At 34.2% G+C, this 5612-nt stretch overlaps 1 long non-coding RNA gene across 1 annotated transcript; it reads left to right on the top strand.

Annotated features, from left to right (window-relative positions):
- Positions 1–508: 508 nt before the first annotated feature.
- On the top strand, positions 509–4652 carry LOC108640521. Its single transcript, XR_001921231.1, has 3 exons — positions 509–566; positions 3708–3856; positions 4514–4652. It is a non-coding gene; the product is annotated as an uncharacterized LOC108640521 (long non-coding RNA).
- The last annotated feature ends 960 nt before the right edge of the window (positions 4653–5612 follow it).

Genomic DNA, 5612 nt, shown 5'->3' with positions numbered 1-5612 from the left:
TGTGTTAAACAAAGGAGTCTCAGTAATTTAATATTTAGTCCTTAAAGTTTACTCCTGAACTTAAATATAATATACAACCATCAGAATATAAAATAAACTGGACTAATATTTCATCATCGACTGAAGGGGATCCTAGGAAATTGTCTAATACTCCCCCATACCCACTACCAACACTAGTTTATAATTCTCTTTCAATACTTGTGAAGTATCTGTGTGGTATTTAAGAATTTATGGATATTCCACAGCCTCCACAAGGAGTCTGTGCCAGTGCTCCTGTCTTGACTGAAGCATTTCTAATATCTAGTCTGAATATTTTTAACTACTCAATTTGTCCTACTGTGGCCATGAACTGATTGCTTCCTGTCTTTAGATGTATAAAAACATTATAAAAGAGGCTTACGTAAGCTTTGAATTGCATGGGATAATTCATCTAAAAAAGAGAACAATCTTTGATACAGGATCTGCATTGGTCCCTGATCACTCTTCCTGCTTTTCTCCTGTTTTCTAGAGTTGGTCTACACTTTTGAAAATTCCACCTGAGGTCTTACTGTTGCTGAATAAGGCACGTAGGTAAATTTGTGTGTATTTCTGATGGTGATTCTGATTATGTCCTTTTTGCTTTAGCAAATCTATTTTTACAAAGTTGTTGAAAGAGCAAATGCAAATTTTGTGTATAATAGACTTATTCCAATACACCTATCCAGTAAAAAATATTAACATAAATGCACAAGGCATATTGATACATGCAACTAGTGTGAAATAATAATTTGCGAACTTTTCATTACAAATGAAATGTAAAAAATTCTTATTTTTTGTGTGTTTTTTTTTAAGAAAACTAAATTGATTATACAGTCTTGTTTGTGCCGTCTGTATTGGTTCTTCAATATTGTAGTTCTTTTGCAGTGACCGTGTCACAAGAAAGTGTAGGTCATGTATGCTCTCTGCAACTAAAGTCGTCCTGCAAGTACCAGACATCTTGATCATGCAAACTATGTCAGTTGTTGAGAAATTTCATTTCCCTTAAATCTTTTTTCACTTCCTCTAGTTTATTTGGGTTGCTTCCACCTCAGCAGCTTTGCTGTCTCAGATGTGTAGTGTCAAATTACTGCTCAGAGGAAAACCAAAAATTAGTCCTGAAAAAGATGACATTCCTGAAGGAAGCAGAAAACAAGCACAAGGTTTTCTGAGGTGCACTAGGTTAATTGGTGTCTCTGAAAATCAGGCCATAAATGGATATTGTTTCAGTTAGAAAATAAATTGGGTTTATGTGACAGTTCTTTTTATATGATTGAATTAACTCTAAGCTTCTTTATGAGCTATTTATATTGATGTGCAAATCTTCCACCAGCAAAAAGAAAATACTTTCTGAGGATGTAATTAATTTGTCTTAATCTATTCTCTAGTTTAAATTGAAACAGAGCATAAGCATCCCACTTGAATAGCTTGTAAGACACCATCTGAACTTATTAATAGTCTTCTGCATGAAATGTCAGCTTTCTTCCTAAATAAAATAAAATCAAATTAATATCTTAATATAGAAATACAGAATATATGTAGTGTGCTTCAATATGATCCTTTAGGCGCAGCCGCAGTAACACGAACAGAAGGTCCCAGCTGTTCTAAGTTCAACCATAAGGCAATGCCTTAATAGTGCAATCAGTTTGCCCTAGATTCCTTCCAGCAGAGTTCAGTATGTGTCCTCTCTGACAAGCACACATAATCCTTTGAGCAGCTCTGTGTTGTGAAGTCCTTTTATAGATTCAAATTTAAATAGATTAAGCTTTTTTATTTTTTTTGAAACTTCCAAGACTTTGAATGCATAATACCAACAACTACATCAGAAAATGTTAAAATTCTGTTACTTCTGTTATTCCATGAAGTCTGTCTGCACTTGGCTTCATTTTATGCATCTGTAACATACACAGTTGTGTATGTTACACATTTGTGTATGTTACAGTTGTCACACAGCTGTCCTGGGGAAAAATAAAATCCTGAAGAACTCACTTAAAGAACTACATGAATTAGGGTTTTCTGGTCTGTATAAAGCTTTGAATTTTGCATATTACTCATGTATATTACAGCAATTGTATAGGGGTGTCTTCTTTATTTGAGAACAGACTGCTATGTCTTATGTTAATTGATTTTTTAGCTTTTCCTTATCCAGCAATTAGTATTGCTGTTAGTTGATGTTAGTCATCATATAATCATTGATTGCATACCTCTTGGATTCCTTAAAAACCTCATTCTACAGTATTGTATGGCCAGTGAAACTTCAGTCCACCGAACATATTGTTTACAGAGAACACTACTTTTCTTTTGTTTCACTTCAAAGTATAATTATTTGGATAGTCCCATTTGAGATTTCAGTGTTGCTTTCTCTTTTCCCAACTCTAGTCAGCATCCTCTTGAATCAAAATTGTGATTGGAGTCACTGTGTTCCTTGAACATCTCAAATTTGGAATATCTGGTAACTTTTTGCTTCCACTGTTTAACATTGGGGGTGATGGTTCTTCCAATTTTTAGCTTGCATAATACTTGCGAACTAAACATCTTTAAATATGCATGATATTAGGTAAACTGTAGTTCTAGTCTGATTTTTCTTCTGTTTCTCTCCCTTATGCTTTTCAGCAAGAGCTGTTTGTGATAAAACACCATACTTCAGGGTAAAAACACTGAAAACTTCAAAGTCTGTTAGGTTTTTTTACATTTAAGTGCCTACACAGCAAGCAGAATTTAGGGTAAGAACCTGCACCTTTATAATGCACTTCTATGCTCTTAGTCTATGCTTTCCTGTACTAGTGAATCATATGGATTCTTGTTTTCTCTCGTAACTTTAACTGCCAAAATTTTAAAAGGTAAGTCTTCTCCACTCTACTGCAAAGAGGTCTTCTAGAAATAGAGTAAATCAGAAGTCACTGTGCTGACTGGATTAATCTTTTTAAAAGAATATATAATTATGTAAATTTTAATTCTTGCACAAGTTAAGAATTTTGTATTGACTTTTCCTTCCACATCTATATAGTTATTGCAAAGAAACTTGTAAGTAAGCTGTGATTTATGGACTAAAAATGCTTTGATCTTTTCCAGAATCTGTAGTTACTCTCCTTTTCCATGAAGGAGAGTATTTGTGGTATTACAGCCTAAGCCAATGTAACTAACAGTGTCATTAAACTTGCTTTATTTGCCCTGTACCAGGCTCCAATGAAATTATTAAGTTTTTGCATAACAACCTGAAGAACATCTGTTTGGCTGAAGAGAGAGATCTTTAATACTGGATGTAGTCCATGTTCTTTTATATCAAGTAAAGCCCAAATATGTATGAACATGGTAAGAAGAAGAAAAAAACAAACAAACAAACAAAAATCACACAAACTGTCATAACTCTTGAGAAAAAGAGAAGGTATTCCTAGTGGCATAATAAACAATGGATTTTTAGCTTTTCAGGAAGACAGTTTTGCCTAAAAATTTATTCTGATTCAGCTGCAGAATGAAACCTGAAATGATAAATATTCAGTTCTGCCCAGTGTCCTGCTGCTTGTTAACAACTGAAAAACACGAGATATCATAAAATGTTTAAAAATTAAAAGGAAGATGGAGACATCAGACAATCTCAAGACTTGTTGGACAATGTAATTTTGTACTGGAATAAAAGTAGCAGAAGTAAAGATTTTGATATGAGGTCTCCTTTTATTTCATCTCATCCACAGATTTGTCCTCTAAAGAACATTAGATGAAGAACAAAGACTGAATAGCCATTCAGCAGAGGCTCCATATCAATAAAAGTTCAATTGACCTAAAAAATTCAGAAGCCTTCTAAGGTATTTTGTACATTAAGGCTTGTGACCATTTTGGACAGGTATGATTTTTTTTTTAATTCCCCTATTTTCCATACAATCATGGGAAGAGTGCCTGTTGTTTGTATTGTTTTTAAAACAAAATGTGATTACATGTCTAAGCATTTTCCTAAATATAGAAATTACCTTGCATTTCTGAGAGCTTTCTCTTAATTTTCCTTATTTGTTTGAATGTGTTTAGAATGTTGAGAGTTTTTGTGGGTTTTGTTGTTGTTTCTTGTTGTTGGGTTTTTTTTCCAAAATAAATTGATCCAGTTTATTTTCTGTATACCAGCTCACAACAATCTGAGCAAACCATCAACCTTATTTTGTGGGCAGGCATACCCACAGCTTAACAAAATCTGTAATTATTTCTGAGAAATTAATGTGTATGTGACAAGCTACTCTTACAGAGGTATGACACCAGTCCCTGTACCTTATGCTGTAAAAACCAGCTATTAAAGAGCAGCAATCACATGTGCTTCCTCCTGTGGCTGTCACTGCTAACAAAGCTCTCTTCACCAGCCACATGCAGCCTGTTATCTTTCTCATTAATGCTTGCTGTTTCTGACTCTGCCATATGTTTCTGAAGTGATGGTTTTCTCCATCTATAAATTGGTAACTATCACAGAAAACAAGCAGTTGATTATCTTTTTACTTGATACTTTTTCTGTGTTTAGGGGAGTGCAGAATGCAGCTGGTGCATCCCTGACACCACAGGATGATGGTGATGGCAGTGGAACAAAGTCAGTGTGCCTGGAAACTTCACCGCCACTAAAACTCAAGTGAACAGGAAGCTCTGACATCTAAACTAGGGAAAAATGCCAAAAAGGACGGGACCCAAAAAAGTAAAGACTTATTCAGCTACCTATAGTTTTATATTACAATACAAAAGTGTGATGGGAAAAAAATACTTATTTTTTCATGCTAACCAATTTTATATTTAGGAAAAAAAGTCAGACAAGAAATCTATTTCTCTTCCCCTCCTCAGACTGTTTTGATAACATTTAGCTCATGTGATTAGATGATATGGAATCATTTGTGACTATTGGAGATAGAAGGCTATGGGGGAGCATAACAAAGTTAGATGCCTAGGTGCCTAGGAGGCAGAATGACAGATGAGTCTGTGTATTGTCAGTGCAAGCAAATGCACAGTAAAAGGGATAATTGTAACTGCAAAGATACCTTGAGGGGATGTTTTAAATTAACTGTACCTTTAAGGAAAAAGGATCTGTGCAGAAATCCATGAAATTACTTGCCTAAAACATGGTTGTGCACTAGGAAAGTAAAATAATAAAATAAGGATGGAAGAAGGAGAGATAATAAGGATCCCTGTGATCATGTTAACCCTTATAAAATGGAGATTAGAATGAAATATTTAAAAAGTATTTTAGCTATAAAACTTTATTATTATCCTTTATATCTGACATTGATTATCCTATTTAGAAAGAGAATATATGTATAGCACAGAAACATGGGTTTTATTTAGGCTTAAGTTTACTTTTATAGTTTATATGAATTAAGCAGAACCTTTTATAGCTAAACAGTCATCATGTTTAAAATAGACAGATTATACTGATTAGTTAGTACTTACTTATTTGCAGAGAGAAATGTGGTACATGGGGAATTATAATGAGCAAGGACAGAATAAAGGGAAGTCATAGCAGAGAAAATTGTTCCATTTTTACCCTCTTTCTATAGTGTCACTGGAGAACCTGAATGGATGAGAATTGATGGTTATGTAGCAGATAATCTTGAGTGCCATCACGTGGCACGTAC

Source organism: Manacus vitellinus, unplaced genomic scaffold (assembly GCF_001715985.3).
Source record: "Manacus vitellinus isolate BGI_N305 unplaced genomic scaffold, ASM171598v3 scaffold_36_pilon, whole genome shotgun sequence".
Classification (NCBI taxonomy): Eukaryota; Metazoa; Chordata; class Aves; order Passeriformes; family Pipridae; genus Manacus; species Manacus vitellinus.
The sequence above is the reverse complement of the archived record's forward strand: the minus strand, read 5'-3'. Positions and strand labels throughout refer to the sequence as shown.